This window comes from Ambystoma mexicanum, chromosome 6q (genome assembly GCF_040938575.1).
Source record: "Ambystoma mexicanum isolate Mex_15411 chromosome 6q, UKY_AmexF1_1, whole genome shotgun sequence".
Taxonomy (NCBI): domain Eukaryota; kingdom Metazoa; phylum Chordata; class Amphibia; order Caudata; family Ambystomatidae; genus Ambystoma; species Ambystoma mexicanum.
Window position 1 is genome coordinate 240,274,704 of NC_090937.1, and position 18,559 is coordinate 240,293,262.

The following is an 18,559-nucleotide window of genomic DNA, read 5'->3' on the forward strand; positions in this document are numbered from 1 at the left end:
AATCATTTGTTTATGCTGGCAAGGTATGTTATCCAGAACGCTATTGCACATCACTTGCTTTGGCAAGGGAAGGCTCAGGCCCATCTATTATGCTTTCGTGCCGTTAGGGTACTTTCTGTCACCCAGATGCCCCAATTACCAAGATTAGTTCTGCATGAAGACGCTATGTTGTCAGATTTGGTATCTTTCTAAAAGTGGAAAAATGAGATCAGGTCCAGTGAAAGTGTTTGCTGTACAGAAATGCTTCCTTATACCTTCTCACTACACATTTCTTCACCCATTTCACCTTGTGGCACTTACACAAAAATGTGTGCACAGGTCAGTGGTAATGGTGCTGCTTGCAATATTTCTGCCATTAGTGCACTTCACTTCACAGGGTTTGTTGTGATTTTGTCCACACATTAGAAGACTACTTATTTGCCTTCTGTACGCACATTTTTGCCAAACATATTCACTGTATGTTCCACACATTTATGTAAAGTTCATTGCGCACGAACAAACACCTTTGTATTTTACATGTGGTAGTGTTTTCATAATTCACAAGTGTTGTCATGTACATAACAAATCAACGGTACGCCTTTCGTCTCTGAAGGGTACCCTGTAGGTATGATTACTGACCACAATGTCGGGGAGGTAAATACTGCCATTTACTGGTTGGGACCAAAAATTGTATTGCAGTCGCCATGTCCACCAGGCACTGCCTTTCTGTTAAAGGTGTTGCTGATAACCACACATTTTAGAACAAATACAAATCTTCTTCAAACCAATACGGTCATACGTTTTCCTTTACTTTCTGGCAGCTGTAATGGAAAGCGCAAAAAGGCTTTCTATGCAACGCCTGCCTTCCCTTTCCATGGTGGCCATCTTGGAAAAGGATTTGTTTTCTTCAAATGGGAACGCCAGAGGCGTTCCGGTTGAAGATAAAAAATCCTTTTTTTTGGGTCAATGGGTTAGTGCCGTAAAATCTGTATTGATAATGGCATTCATCCCCCATTTGTTTAAAGTGGAATGGGGTTTACTGATTCAAAGACCTCGGTATGCACTCTTGCTTCTATTGTGGTGCAAACTTGCCCTGTTGAGTTGTGAACGTGAAGTGTTGCAGTTACAAGTTCGTAGAACAATATACAATGTCCTTCCGCACTCAACGACTCACCCATATTATTGTGAAGTGTGTAAGAGTTCTGCACCACGTGGCCATGCTGTGCAACAGCATATGCTACTGTGCAATTTGTAGAAAGATGGGCTGTGAAGTCAAATGTCGGTTTACAGTATGCTTATGTGTTACTATTGGAATCCTTCTAAATGCTCAACAAAATTTTTGGTCAACTTATGTTATGAATCACTTACAGTACTGCCAACCTATGCAAATCATTAAAAAAACATTTGTCAAAGGAACATTATGGTTACGTTGCCCTACTAAAAACGTCTAAAATTCACTACAAAAAAAGCTTTGTTAAAGGGACGTTATGGTTAAGTTGCCCTATTAAAAACCTATGACATTCTGTACAAAAACTTTGTAAAAAGGATGTTATGATTACAAATAAAATCTAAAAACCCCTGAAATTCGGCAGTTATGGTAGGCTAATCACCCATTTTTCCCATCAGCACTCTCCCCTGCTACCACTACCACCCCGCACATAAAAGATGCCACCACACATGTCACTGATGCCATCACTGATGCCATCACATCTTTACCCCCTTTCTTTTATGTCAGCTAAGCAACCATAACTCTCGCCACCACCGTGCACTGCTAAGACTAACACCCAGGATATCGAAGATTTCCCCTTGCTCTCTGGCCGGCCTCCCTTGGCACTCCTCCTACCCCCACCTGTGGGCTAAGAACCTAAGGGTCATCTTTGATTCCAGGCTTTCCTTCTCTTCTCACATCTCTGATGTCTCTAAAAAGTAAAACTTCCCACTGCACCTCTTCAGAGGTACTCTGCCTTTCCTCTCCTTCCCCCAGAAGCTCACTGTCTCCTGAGCCCTGGTTCTCTCTACAATGGACAATTGTAACAGCCTCTTTCTAAATCTACCTGCCGCTACTCTCCGCCCTTTGCAACTCATCCAGAACAGGACTGCGAAACTTGTCCTTGGCCTCAAGCCCTGTGATCGTATCTCTCCAGCCCCGAAATCTCTCCACGGGCTCCCAGTAGATGCAAGGATTACATTCAAAACTCTTGGCATTGTCCACAAGACCTTCTGGGGTCTGGGTGTAAATTACCTTCAGCGGTGCCTCTGTAAATACCTCCCCCCTCGAGCTCTTTGCTCCTCTACCTCTAACTCCCCGAGGGTCAGTTGTTTTTCAAAGAAACGAGCTGGGGGTAGATATTTGCCTTCGGCTGGGGCCTCCCTCTGGAACAGCCTTGCTGCCACTCTGAAACTTGCGGAGAACCATCTCTGATCTGGAAGCACCTCAAGACCTTCCTCTTTGCTTCTGCCTTCGCCCCTCCTCTCCCCTGTTGATCTACTCTCTCTCGGCACCGTGCACCTGGCTTACCCTCTGACTTTCAGGCCCAGGTACCTGCTCACCCTACCACCCACTCGCACTGCCTTCTGGCAATACCTTGCACCAGGGTCTTTATCTGTAACCACACAGCCCCCCCCCCCCACCCTTTTTTTTCCTGCACTTACCAGACACACCCTGTCTGTTGCCTTAAACCCAGCACTTGCCACTTGCTGGCTGCACTACCACTGTTTGTTGCTTTTTATTATTTATTTATTTATTATTTATATTTTTCCTTTGCTCAGCACTTTCCACTTCTCCCCCCTTCCATGCACTTTTCCCCTTTCCCTCTCCCATGCACTTGAGTGTTCTCTTCCTTTGACGCGCTCTGAAACACTTGTGTACGAGTGCAATAAAAATAAAATGTCAATATCAATATTGATACCGATAATGAGGAGATAGCTAATTTTAAAGGTGTTTTGAAACAAACAACCACTGGACGACCCTTAATCGTTTGAAATTCAATGCTCCAAAAACTACGCACTAATTCCCGTCTGGGTCGATGAGTTAATCTTTTATCGGATAGTACCTCAGAGTACTCATTTGACTCTATTTTTGGGGGCTCATCTTGCTCCATCAATAAAGGTCAGCAATTTGGGAGCGTTGTTGGACCCTTGGCTGTCTCGTAACTTTTAAATAAGCACGGTCTCCATGGCAGTCTTTTTACATTGACGTTGTCTTAAAAGACTATTGTCCTTTCAACATAAGGTTTAGTTAATGAATGCTTTCATTTCTACTCGGTTGGATACATTTAACGCTGTTATCTTTGGAATTTCTTGAAATTGCCCTGCATAGGCTGTCCACCTTGCTGCAGCCGTGTTGCTTTTTTTCTTTGGCTGCACGGAACATGCACATGTTACATTGGCTACTAGTAAAAAGACGCATACAATTTAAAGCTTTATGCTTGATGCATAAATCCTATTATTCTCACGCTCCTCTATTTGTGAGTAAACGATTTATGCATTATAAATCTAGGAGAACTGTTTGCATGTTATTCCATCTTTTTGTAAACCATTTAGAGTACAGAGGTCAATTTAAGACATTTCTGTTGCCCCATTAATCTTGTAGTCTCCTAGAAAGTATGGTTTTGCCATCTCCCACAGACTACTTTGCTAGTTGTTGTGATATACAAGTAATTGTACCATTCTATACCAAATCCAGCAGACTCTGGAGTAACTTTGGTGGGTAGCATGGTCAAACTAGGGGTTCACACTACCCTCAAGGTTTCTGAAGTCTGGAGCAAGCATCTACAATGGGTTTTGTAGACTCTACTCCTAACACCATCTTTCACAAAGCAAAGTGGTTCCCAAAAAAACCTGCAACATCAGAAATGTAGTCCAACAAGATGTCTCTGGGGTTCTTTACAAGATCAGCTGAGAAGTACAAAAAGTTACCTTAAACTAGAAAGTCTCTCACACATCCATGTCTTGTGTTTTGGAGTCACTCGCTGTCACTCACAGTCTCAGGGTAAAGTGCCTCTCTTGACTCTCCTGCTTTCTGGGCGGAAATAAAAATGCAGTAATCGATGTTTGGTGAGGTTAGTTAATCAATTCTTTAATAGTAGTACTGCAGATACACAAAGACAATAAGAACATAGCGGTTCTCATGCAGTCCTTGTGCTTGTCCGGCCTGCATATCGCTAGGTATTGGAAGATTATTGACATTGGCTAATAAAGTGCTAATAGGCACATTAATTTACATGTGGCATACCTCCTCCCCATAACATATGTTTTGTGGTGACCAGGGGCTCCTCGCCACACCACCCCTCTGACCTGCAGTTACCTGCCTCTTCAGGAGATTCCACCTCTTTTTAATATTTTTGTGGTACGGGGATACAGGTCCAGCTGTAATTTTGTCATGTTTACCTTGGCCCATAGCTGGAGACTTTTGTCAGGAGCAGTTTTGGGCCACCAGGTGGCGCACCAGTCTGGGTGCCTACATTACAACTGTCTATGCTAGTACAGTGATCCTCTGGTCTGTGAACTTGTGTTTACTCAGGCATCCATCACCTTCTTTCACTCCAGTGGGGTCCCTAGATTCCTAAGAGGTGGTCCTTTTCCCTGGATATATCTCTGTGTATGATTTTCAATGGATTGTACTGCTGGAATGGCTGCCTACTGGTGTGCTGTTTGCTGGATGTCCATTCTTCCTCTTCAAGTATCGTGATTTCTACATGCGGTCAGTCACTTCTGTTAATATCGGATGACGTGTCAATATGTTATCGCATCAGGTAATTACTGTTACCGCATGTGAGCAAATGGCCCTTGGAAACGTGCATCTGTTACTGGATGGGATTACACCAGAATAATTCTGAGTCCAAATAACCAGACAAACTCAAGAAGATGGCAAGTTGCTGTTTTATTAGCAATATTCTAAAACAGGGAGGTTACAACGACTATCAACTGACGTATGCTCATTTCTCCCCGATTTCTGCATGAAATACAATTATATACTTCTCTGTGCATCAGAATGACATCATGGTATTTGGCAGTAGTAAACAACCTATAAAGGGTTAGGATTGGGGAAGGGACACGTCTAGATATACAATCATACAAGTTTGTTATTGGTTGACTGATATCAGGTGGACAATTTATGACTACCTCTTCATGTGTGTAATTTAAGGAAAAATCAGCTACACAGTGTTTCATTGTTCAAGCTATAAGGTCCTTTGTTATATAGATTAATACAATTGGTTGGCACGTTTGTGCCATGTCTGAAACATTTGGTTCAATTAGCAACATGTAGGCCAAGACACAGGTGCAAGTAGATGGGACATGCAGCTGCCCTACCCCCCAATCAGCCCATCTCTCCTCACCCATGCCTTCTGCCATGAAATTCTCTTTGTACTTGGCCTTTCAGATTATTCTTGCCCTAGGAATGCAAGGAGAGTGAGGGCACTCGCTATCGTGTCTGGAACTCCAAGTTCAAGCCCTATTTTCATCCTTGACTCACATGACAAGAGGCCACAAGTCTGTTAATTCTGCAAGCTTTTAAAGTCTTAAATGAATTAAGACTTGGCATCCTCTGTCTTCTTTTTTGCACCTTAACATGACAGGATTCATCCTCTGCACACATGTTCCTCTTCAGCGTAGATAGCTGACCTCGACTTCTCAGTGCTTGACTTCAGGCCACACAGCCCCCAATGCAGCTCCAAGAACCTGATTTATTTAATCAGTTCTTCTGTAGGATCCACACATTGTCTTCATTCAGTAAATCAGGACTTTGTGCACACTTTCTTATGACATCATCAGTCCGTGTTCTTAGCTCTTTCTCATGTGCCTTCAGGGATCTCCTCCTGGAGGCTGTCATCAACTCAAGGGTACATTCGATACAGTCATCTCAATGGATACCGTCTTACAAATACATGCTGCGGTATTGGTACAATAGCTGTGTTAGACAGGGCATGGTCTAATGTCTCCAACACAGGGGAGGATGTGTACGTCTGCTCCTCTACATTTCCCCTTCTGGTCGAGTCCTTGACCACCTCCTCAAATGTTCTTGCTTCTTTGAATCCTTTCTTGAAGAAGGGTTTCTTTGGTATCCATATCTTCATCAACCCCCTCAGGGTGCCCGCATTTTTGAAGTGTTCGTCCACACTCCAGGTCATGTAATTGCATTCTCCCCTTGAGGTACAGAAGACCCAAAATCCCACATAATTCTTATGATCTCTTGGGTACAGGAATTTCGTTCCTTCAGGTGCCACAATACTTGCTTTTATGTGGTCTCTACTTTCAGTCTGCAAATTGTCTTCTGTTTCATCCTTCACATCGATCATGATTTTCATTCCCACTGCTTTATTTGCTGTTGTGTGGCATTGTCCAATTATTATCCTTATAACATAGAATCCAAACATTATCATCACTAGTATTGCTCCAAAGAACTTGAATACATTTGCCATCCAGTCTGGAATCCATGCAAACAGAAATGAGAACCAATCGTCATCTCCAATAGCCTCTGTCTCCTCCATTTACGTGTGCAGTTTTGTCAACATAGTTATGGCATCCGTCAGAGTCAGAGTTCCGTTCTCACCATCATGAGATACCATCATGAGATGGTATGAAATTACAGCAAGAATGCCCGACCTTGGTGCAAACACCTCCTTCCAATGCTGTAATCATATCAAGGACATACCTGTTCTGGAGGGTCATTAACCTTATGCCCTCAACTCTTCCTTTATGACGTTAAATCCTTTTATAGTGGCATTGATTGTCTGTAGCAGCTCCCATCTTGTGATCTGCAGCCATTTGGCATTTACCATTGCTTAGAGTCCAGGCATAAATATAGATGCGATTATCATAGCAACTTGAACTCATCAGGAATCTCATTTTAAGCTTGTATTGACTTGTATTGATTTGTATTGACTTAGATGAGAACTAATTCTCTCTCTTCATCTGCTGGAGTGCGAGTGACCTTCTCTTTCTCAGGTGCTCATCCAATTTTGGAAATCCATCGATATTCAGGTCGCTCCGGGGAATCACCAAGGCTGGAACATGGATAAGTACAATGTAACACACTCCTCCCCCTTTCCTGGGCAACTTCATATATGCTCTGGATCCACAAGCTGAATATCGATCCATTAGGACAGCAGTCCCTCTCCTCATTCCTGGGATATCAATTATTTTCTTGTACCCTTTATTCTCTCCAACTCTGACTTTAACTTTGCTTCTGAAGCACATAGTCACATTAGTCAATGGACTGCAGTCATTGGTCCTGATTCATCATCCACCCATGTCAGCAATTTATAATTCACGGCCCATGACTTTAGGCACACTTTGCTCACTTTCTGCACCTCTTGCACTGGTTCCTTCCTCAGTAGATGAGCACATTAAACATCATTTCATCTTCCCATCCTTTGGTCGTAATCACTCTTCCATAGATTAACAGCTGTGAACGTTCCCAGCATCCAGGCATTCCAGTCTTTTCAGTTTTGTCAGTGCAATTCATCCTCTTAATTTCTTCAATAATCACTTTGTCTTGTCCATCAGAAGGATACACAAGCATCTTGTCTGTCCATCCAGGCTCCTTTTCCTTTTACTTTGTCTTGATATGATCATCCTGGAATGGGAATGTCTGTCTTAATCGCCATTGCAGGGTTGCACGGATCCCTTGGAACTGTTCTCTGGTAGTATATGCTGCTAGATGGCCGAGGCACTTCTCTTTATGTGCTGACATCCCCTTTGAAATTAATGTTCTTACTGTACTCATGGCATAGGGGATGAGAGAGTAGAAATAACAGCTCTCATCAGATGCTCTATTCCCCAACTTTTTCATATGTTGGTACCATATATTATTCCCCAATTGAGCAGAATTATCAAGATAGGTATTTATCCCTTGGTTATCTTCTTCTGCATCCCTCTTATGTTGTTTGGCAGGTATTACCCGATCTGATCATTTCTAATTATTCGTATGGTACATTTGGCCGAATTCAGCCAGTACCATTCGATCAATTTGAAATTATTAAATTGGGTAGTCCCCCACTCCCCATGTTTGGTAGTGATGGCCTTTGGGAATAGCAGGGGTATCTCCGCTTCTGGAGGTTTGGAGGCGGGGGACAGGGACAAAATAAATAAATAAATAAAGCAGACCCTACGGCATTGGATCCGACGCGCGTAGGAGGGACGGAACTGATGCTGCAGGGACAGAAGGAAAGCAGACTTCAAAAGGGTAAGTTGTGGGTCGGTGAGGGGATGTATTGGTGGCCGTGGTGGGTTAAGGTTTTGCCCAAATTGGCTGTGGCAAAATTAAAAATATTTTCGTATAAATCAGTTTGACATGTCCAAATAGGTCAAATAAATTATCATCATTTGTACTTATACTGGGAAAAATCACATGTGTCATGTTTTCAATTAAACCATCAGAATGATAAAGACTTCGGAATGTGAGATACAAAAAGAAGAAAACACATGCATATGTATATCATGCTTAAAAGTTTAGAAAAACATATTGTGTGCCACGCCATTTCTTGTTGAATGCTTACCTTTGTGCAACAGCATTTTCTACTTCCTGAATCATTTTTAATACCTATGCTCAAATCACATTCATATTTGCACAATCTGCTCAATTATTATAACTGTGCCGTTGTTCAGTTCATGGAGAAAGGTGAGAATATTAACATCTCTCCTAACAAAGGGTAGGTTATGACTGAAGTATGAACATAAAAACTGCAACCACAGACCTATGTGTGTCACTATTGGCTGGTGTCATATGTTATTTTTTGCAATATTTCTCAAAATGAATATGGGTATTTGTCTCATTTAATAAGGAATTGGTGCTTGGGCATGATGCTAATGTGATTTTACTTTTTTAAAGAATCTTTGAAAAGTATGTTTAAGCTCTGGAATTCTCTAAAGGTCCATGCACTTCCTTCTAATATTTTAAGGAGTATCCAATGAATTCCAGTCCAAAAGAAATATTTTTTAATCACACGCTGCTTTATCGTCCTTCTTCTTGGTCATCGATCGTGTCTGCACGCACAGCAATTCTTCTTCTTGTCTTGCTTCACAGTCAGCAGGTACTAGAGGGAGGGTCTCATCTTTCTAGATTTTTACATTGCCCAAATGTAACCACACTCTTCTTCCAGACACCCTAACTGCAGTAAGGGAAACTTCCTCTATTTGGCATGGTCCATTAAATCTTGGCTCATGCCATCTACTTGTGAAATTTTTGCTAAGCACTTGATCTCCAAAATACAACTTTGGTGTTGGCAATAATTCACTTACATAAGTTACTGGGCTGTCCTCTTCCGTGTTCCTCAACCCATCCCTCTGACACTTGACTTGATCTGAAATTAAAGAAAAACTGGAAGTGATACATGTCAAATAATCATGTATTTCATTACCTAATGTCTGTGCTACACTCTGGGCATCACTTCTAACTATAGATGGGGGCATGAGGGGCATCCCCATGTGGTGCCCTGTTACTAATTCATGGGGCGGAAGGTGATGGTCTGAACCTGGCTGATTTCGAAGGGCATACAAAGCTAAAGGTAGGTAGCCATCCCTTTTTTTAAATTTAATCTAATCTTTGGTATTATTTCCTTAAGGAGGCCATTGAGCCTCTCAGACATTCTGTTTGCTTGTGGGTGATAAGCAGAAGAAAATGTATGCTTTATGTTCAATAGAAACCCTGTTTGTTCAAATTTGATCATCGACAAAGTGTGGCCCATTATCAGACTTTAATACTTCGCACATTCCCCATCTCGGAAATATCCTGCCATCAGGATCTCTATAAGGACCAGCTTTGATCCATCAGGAAAAGGGACACACCACCACCAATAGAAACCTATACCCATTACATGTCTGCAGCATATCGAGGTAGTCAATATGCAAATGCTGAAACGGGTCATTTGGACGCAATATTACTCCTCTGATTGTTCTTAGTGTATGCCCAGCTGTAAACTTCTGACACATGATGTAATTCACAATGAAATGTCCAATGTGTTCCAATAGATTGGGAACAAACTAGTCCTTTGTAACAGTGGCATCAATGCTTTCCCAGGTTATATGTGTGGGGTAATGCAGCTGCTCAAGTGCGACTTTTAGTAATGCTGATGGAATCACTGGCTTTGCAGTGCATTCTTGCCTCCATAGTGCTTGCGTGGGGCATAAAGAACACCCCCTACATCTCCAAAGCACCTGTTCTTTTTGTGGGGCTCTACTCTGTATCTCTGTTAGTTGCGTAACTGACAGAACATTGGACCCCTATTGTATTAACATGCTTCTATTTGATACTTCTTTGACATTTTCAGTTTCTAAACTCCAGATTTCTCTGGAATACGCAACCCTTTTAGCTTCCACATCTTTGGCTTCATTTTCCCAAGAAATAAAGTCTGTTCATTTAGTATGCGCTGCACATTTTATGACCGCTATGTCCACTGGGAGTTGTAGTACCTTAATAAGCCTGTCCAATAAAGATGCATGCTGCAGTGGAGTGCCGTCTGCGCAGGCATAACCCTTCCTTTTCCAACATGACAGCCCTGAGTGTACGGTTGACGTCACATAGGCGGAGTCACTGTACACCGTCACTTCCTGATCTCTGTGTTTCTCGAGTGCAACAATAGGCTCTACCAATTCTGCTGCCTGTGCTGAAAAATGGGATGGTAGTCTTGCACTCGCCACTACCTCAAATTCACCTTTTAATATGTGTCTTACAACTGCAGATCCTGTATGCCTCTCCCCTTTAGTTTGATACATTTTTGATAAACCATCAATAAAAAGAATCTCCTCTCCTGCTAAAGCATTTTCTTTCACACAGGATATATCATCATAAAATGCAACATATTTAGTGCAATCATGTACATGGTCATCTTCTTCTATAGGTTCAGCTACAAACATGGTTGGGTTCACTATTTTACATCTCACCATTTTTTTTGCTGGATTAGAAATATTGATTCTGTTTGCTGATGCTCTTTGTGGCATCAATGTGCTTTGGGGTTTCTCTAAAAGGGAAAATAAGGCATGTTCCACATAAAGCGTCATTGCACAGTCCATGGTAATACTTGTGAACTTCTCAATCGCAAATGCAGCAGCAGCATTCAAAGATTTTCCGCATGGAAAATATCCTCTCATAACTGGATCTAAAATCCCACTGTAGTACGCCAAAGGTGTATACCCTAGTGTTGTTTTTGTGTGAGTACTGCTGCCATTACTGATCCATTGGTGTGTGAAAACAAATAAAACTCTTCTTTATAATTGTGGATTCCCAAAACTGAAGCTGTACAAATTGCTCTTTTTAATTCCTCAAATCCTCCATTTCTTCAGTCCATTCTATGTTATTATCGCCAACGTGTGCTTTATTAAGTGCCTGCAAAAGCGGTTTTGTGTGTGTGCTGTAGTCAAACACCCAGGCCCTACACAATTTGCATAGGCCCAGGAATTGCTGCATTTGCCTCACTGTATTTGGCTTTGGTGTTTTCATGATAACCTCAGCTCTTTCAGGTGTCACTTTCTTTCCTTCATGTCAAATTAACTGACCATTGTACAACACCTGTTCCTGGCAATACTGTAATTTCTCCTTATCTACTTGGTATCCTTTGTCTGCCAATATAGTCATTAACTGAACAGAGTCCTGCCTACATTCATCCTCAGTTGCACTGCAAATATGTCATCTACGTACTGAATGACACCACTTTTGAGTTTAATTTTACTTAAATCCATCTGTAGGACCCTATTAGAAATTGACTGGACTCACAGTACCCCTGAGGTAAAGAAGTATGTTTTAGTCTTATTTGTCTGAACGTAATGGAAGTAAGGTCTTGTGAGTCTGTGTAACAGGATCGAGAACAATTTATTTTTCAAATTGATCACTGTGAACTACTTAGCTTCAACTGGGATTCTACACAATATTGTTGCAGGATTCGGAACTAAAGGAAACTGCAAATCTACAATCTGATTAAGAGGGCACAAGTCCTGGATAAATCTCCACGCCCCCCTTTTGATTGTTTTATCTGATACACCGCAGTATTGCATGAGAAGTCCGATGGCACTAAGGTTTCCCTGTTTCAATAATCCTGAGATAGTCTTAAATATGCCTTCAACAGCTTCTCGGAACATGGGATATTGTTTGGCTCGGGGTAAAATTGATTCTGGGCTGAGTTTTATTTTTACCGCCCAAATTCCCTTCAATAGGTCAACGTCATATGGGCCCGTAGTCCAAAGGACACTTGGCACCTTTTCTATGTCTTCCTGACAGAACGCTGGTCTTTGCTGAATCAGTGCCATTTGCTGTGGAACTTCCCTTTTCTCAATCTTTATCCAATATGTAATGCTTATGAAACACACTACCTCATCATCTATACATTCATCTCTGAACATATCTTTATCTGTTATATCAGTCAATCTGTGTCCCTCCTCTAGAGCTATCACTGTTCTCCATGATCTGCTTTCGTCATCTACTCCTTCAATCATTGCTATTTCCCCACCTAATATAGCTGTTTCCAATTCTATGGGAATGATCTGCCCTTCTTCCTCATCCATAGGTACGTGTGCTCTAAATAAAAATTCATCCGGAACCCCTTCCTCGTGGCAAAATCCCATACCCACTTTGATCCACTGGGTGTACATTATTCACATGTTATTTCTTGCATTCCTCCTCCTTCTCCACTTGTCAATACTGCCCATTCCATAGCAAATGTTGACAATTTATTCTGAACCAACTTGGCTTCCCCAATCTTCCTGTTCTCATCTTTGTTTCTGTTCCTCTCTTGTAAAGATCGGCAATGATGCACGATAACTTTTCTGTCAATCTGTGACACAAAATATGATAGAATATTTCCACAGTTGTTTCCCAAAGCTCACATGTCTCAAGCTACCATCTCTTTTGAATATCCTGAATATAAGCAATAGAGTCTTCATCTTCTTTCATTTTAGTGTCATAATTGCACCCACATCTGACGTATCGGGATTCTGTCCCCTGAGAGCCCTCCAAACATCTGCCCTATAATTATTAAATGGTGCTCCATTGTATGCTCTGTTCTGTACTGTCACACTTGCATATACTGCTTGTTTCCAAATGTTGTTAGGTCTCTCTCCAAGAATAGCTGCCAATGGACCTTTGATGTTCCTTACTGCCAACGTTTTTCCCCCTGTCATTTTCTCTAACTCGTATATAGATTTCCCAGCCCCTGAAGTCAAACTAGGTAGCTTGTATTTTACGTTATCCTTATCTATCTGAGGCCATGGAATATATTGCGGTCTTGCTCCCCCTTTCCTAACAATGGGAATTGTGTGAACCCCGTCCCATAACTGGATCCCATTATTCATTTATTCAATGCAGGGGTAATCACCCCTCTTCAGCTTTGTGCTAGTAATGACCTTAACCTACTCACATAGGGTGGGGATTCTTCTCTCCCACTACACTATCATCTTTGGGAAATTTCATACTTCCTTTGTTCCTCTGCCTGCTTGTCGTCTTTCTCTTGTTCTTCTATGTATATCTTTTCCCGTTGTTCCCTGTTTGTCCTTCCTTGCACATCTTTGCTAAACTGCTTCTCTCGTTCCCTATCCTTCTTTTCTTGCTTGTCTTTGTCTTCCTTTTGCCTCACCTCCTCGATGCTTTACCCATCTAATTTGAGTAATATCTGTCCTCCCATCCATTCGTTCTGTGCAAGTGTTACCCCATCACCCCTATCCTTCTCTCCTTTCCATCTTTTCATTTCCTTGTCTATATCTGTTGATATATTTGATCTCTCGTCTCGTTCCTCTTTATCTCGCATGATCCTACATGCATCTTCCTTCTTTTTGCTCTCTTCTAGACTGTCATCACTACTATAAGCGGGGGAGTAATATACCCCACCGCTGCTTTCAATTCTTTCAAAGGCTAAAATCCTGGCTCTTCTGCATCTACATTCTTAGTTTCAGGTGGAGTAAGAGGAGCCGAGGGCTCCCCTTTATGCTGATTAAGCATCCATTCCTCCGGTAGCGGGTCCTCTTTCTACTCTTAATATATTTTCCAGAGTTCTAAAACTGCCAGTCTTTTCTCTAATTTCTTTCCTGTGTACGCAGCGTACACATATGTGGTCATGTGTTGTAATACTGCCTTTGACAATGATCCCCCTTGTGGCCATGGAATGAACATTTTATCAGCCGTGCCCTTTACCCGTTCTGCACTGTACTGTTTCAGCTTGGGCGCATGTCTTGGTAATGTTCTACAAAGATGCATAAGAGGAGTGTCCTCCATAATGACAAGTCACAAATAACTGTCAATACTTAACAGATGGTTACCTTGTTATATTTAATGAACATCTACTTATCTCAAAGCTTATTGCTCACCACTTTTAATCTCAAAACAATAAATATGAGCAAGCACCATCAATCGCTGCTCGATACTCTTTTGTCTCAACAACCTGCCAATTGTTTACTACACTTAACTCAAAACAACTTCAATTCCAAATTTCACATTTTATCCCTTTTCAGAACTTCATACATCAAATAATAATCAAAATAATAACACAGTACACATTAAAAACAAGCCCAGTGATCACCTCCTCTTTTCCCTATAATATTTATAGTAAGAGGTATTCTCTCTAGGCCTCAAATTATATTACCCCATACAGAATTTAAGATGTTACCTTCCACGGTCTTGACCGTGTGTATTTTCTCTCTTAAGGTTCCAAATGGAATTTGAGACGTCTTCTTCTACCTCCCTTGAAATAGGATTGCCTAGGTGTTCCTTTATCCACACAAAATTCCCTTTACCGAACTTATTTTCATAAAATATTACAATCCCACCTCTTTATATTGCCATTTCCCATAGTCTATTTACATCCAATTAATTGACTTGAGGCCTTCGGTATCGACTCCTCCTCCAATTCGACCACTTCACCTTCCGTCCACATAGCGCCCGTGGAAACTAAACAGAGATTTATTCAAAGAGAGACCTGCCCACTGTCTCAGTTTTTCTTGCAAGTTTATATCGATCGGCCGCTCTCCACAGGAAACTACAAGATCTTCCAGCTAATGGCATAGGATGCCCGATCGTCCGAAACTCTGAAGTCAAACTAGTTTAGATCGAAACCGTCCGCAGCGCTACAACATGAGCATATGGCCTTTGTAAACGTGCTTCTGTTACTGGATGGGATTACACCAGAATAATTCCATAAAAGTCCAAATAACTGGACAAAATCAAGAAGATGGCAAGTTGCGGTTTTATTAGCAATTATCTAAAACAGGGAGGTTACAACGAACATCAATGGACGTACGCTCATTTCTCTCTAATTTCTGCATGAAATACAATCATATACTTGTCTGTGCATCAGAATGACATCATGCTTTGTGGCAATAGTAAAAACCTATAAAGGGTTGGGAATGGTTAAGGGACACATCTAGATATACAATCATATACGAGCTAGGGTTGTTATTGGCTGTTCAATATAAGAAGGACAATTTATGACTTCCTCTTCATACATGCCATTTAAGGAAAAATCAGTTACACAATGCTTCTTTGGTTTCTCAAGCTATAAGGTCCTTCATTATATGAACTAATACAATTGGTTGGCACACTTGTGACATGTCTGGAACATTCTGTTCAATTAGCAGTACGTAAGCCAACACGCAGGTGCAAGTAGATAGGACATGAAGCTACCCTACCACCCAATTAACCCAACATCTCTCATCACCCAGGCCTTCTGCCATCAAATTCTCTTTATACTTGGCCTTGCAGAGTATTCTTGTCCTAGGAATGCAACCGGAGTGAGAGCACTCGCTATCGTGTCTGAACCTCCAAGTTCAAGCCCTATTTTCATCCTTGACTCACATGACAAGAGTCCACGATTCTGTTGTATTGTATTGATATTTTATTTCTATCATGCTCATACACAAGTGCTTCAGAGCGCGACAAGGCAAGGGAAGGGGAACAGGGGAGAACAAAACAAAGATCATACTAGGCCCAGTGACATTTAGAACGCGCAAGTGCATGGGAGAGGGAGAGGGGGAAAAGTGCATGGAAAAGGAGAGAAAAGGAGAGTGTGAAGCAAGAAGAAACAAATAAATAATAATAAATTAATAAATAATAAAGGCAACAAACAATGGTAGTGCAGCCAGCAAGTGGCAAGTGCTGGGTTTAAGGCAGCAGATGGGGTAGCTCTGATAAGTGCAGGAAGAAAAAAAGGGGAGACTGTATGGATACAGATACAGACCCCAGTGCAAGGGGTGGCCCGGAGACAGTGCAGGAGGGTGACAGGGTGAGCAGGTACCTGGGCCCGGAGGACAGAGGGTGGCCAGGTGCATGGTACCGAGGGAGAACAGAATCAGCATGGGAGAGGGGGGGTGAAGGCCGAACCAAAGAGGAAGGTTTTGAGGAGCTTATGGAACCGGAATGGTTCTCCTCAAGTTTTAGATTGGCAGGGAAGCTGTTCCAGAGGGAGGTCCCAGCCAAAGACAGAGATCTACCTCCAGCTTGTTTCTTTGAAAAATGACTGACCCTGAGGGAGTTAGAGGTAGAGGAGCAGAGAGCTCAAGAGGGGAGATATTTGCAGAGGGATAGCTGAAGGTATGTTGGTCCCAGGCCCCTGAAACCTTGTGGACAATGCAGAGGGTTTTGAATTTAGTCCTTGCATCCACTGGGAGCCAATGGAGAGATTTCAGAGCTGGAGAGATATGATCCCAGGGCTTGAGGCCCAGGACAAGTCTTGCAGTCCTGTCCTGGATAAGTTGCAAAGGACGGAGAGTAGAGGCAAGTAGATTTAGAAAGAGGCTGTTGCAGTAGTCTGACCGAGAGAGAACCAGAGCTTGGGAGACAGTGAGCTTCTGGAGGAAGGAGAGGAAACGAAGAGTACCTCTGAAGAGGTGCAGTAGGAAGTTTGATTTTTTTGAGACATCACTGATGTGGTCCGAGAAGGAGAGTGTGGAATCAAAGGTGACCCTGAGGTTTTTAGCCTCGCAGGTGGGCATAGTAGGACGGCCAAGGGAGGCCAGCCAGAGAGTGAGGGGAAAGGATGGTGATGGTGTGCCGATGAGGAGGATCTCCGTCCTGCTGGCATTCAGACAAAGATAGTTGGCGGCACACCAATCTTGAATGGCAGTTAGGCAATCGGAGATGAGAGAGGTAGAGGATGTGGCTGAGGGCAGCCTGAAAATTAGTTGAGTGTCATCCGCGTAGCACTGGAAGTTTGAGCAGAAAATGGCAAAGCAGTGGGCAAGAGTTGCCAGGTATTGGTTGAAAAGCCAAGGCGATAGGTTAGACCCTGGAGAACACCACAGGTAGAGAGGAAGAATCAAGCTTTTAAAGTCTTAAATGAATTAAGACTTGGCATCCTTTGTGTTCTTTCTTGCAACTTAACGTGAGAGGATTCATCCTCCGAACACACACTCCTCTTCAGCATAGTTCTTCTTCAGGCCGGACAGCCTCCCAACGCAGCCCCACAGCCTTCCATTTTCTCTTCATGATTCCTTGGCTTACTTATTTATGATACCAATGTCCAGTTTCTGTATAATGGCGGCTCTGTCTGCATTCTATTCACTACTTGTAGCTAACCTATACAATGACATGATCTATTTTGCTGTTTCAGAGTATGTACATTCATTAGACTTCTGCTTTCTGCAGCAGTTTGTAATGGGTAATCTTCTTCTTTAACACTTTTAAGGTTCCCTTGAGTCTTTAGTTCCTCATTTGTCCTCTAGGATCTATACATTGTCTTCATGCAGTATTTCAGGACTTTGTGCACACTTTTTTATGACATCATCAGTCCATGTTCATAGCTCTTTCTCATATGCCTTTGGGATCTCCTCCTGTAGGCTGTCATCGACTCGAGGGTACGTTCGATATGGTTGTCTCAATGGATACTGTCTTCCAAATACTTGCTGCAGTACTGGTACAATAGCTGGTGTTAGACAGGGCACGGTCTCATGTCTTCCATACAGGGGACGAAGTGGGGTAGAATATCCTGCAGATATTTACGTTTTCTCCTCTGCGGGATTCACCAGACTGTTGATTTCCATTTGTTTTACCTCTAAACCATCAATCAGGCCCTTTGTCTTTAAGCTTAGATCGGCTAAATAAGGGGATCAGATCAGGTACAGAAATGTTACAATTTCCATCAATTGCTGGATGATCATTAACTTTTTAAAACGAATCCCTCAAAATCAGAGATCCTCTTGTTTGGTCACACTGAACATATTTACTTACAGACCATGTAGCCAGGACAATTTGGTGCATTCCAGTTTCCTTCTAGATCAGTTAAGAACCTAGGTATCTGGATTGGTGAGGATCTTCCTCTGGCTCCGCAAATAATAGCAGTGGCAAACAAGGGCCTTTTCAGATTCAGGCTTCTGAAGCAACATTTTCTCTTTTCTCTCTTTCTTTAAAAAGACCAGAGAGTAATTGGCTTTTTACCATCACATTTAAGCATGAACATTGTATGGCGAGTTAGGGAAACTCCCCATATTTTTCGGTAAGGGGCCAGAGTGTCAGGGGACAGGGTGATTTGGCTGTTACATGGTGTACCTCCCGCAGGGTATATGGAGTGGGATTCCCTGCGCTCATCTGCTTCTCAGATACGCAGTTTTGTTTTTGAAGCGGAAACATCACCTTTCTCTGTAAAGAAGATTTGGAAGTCCAGCA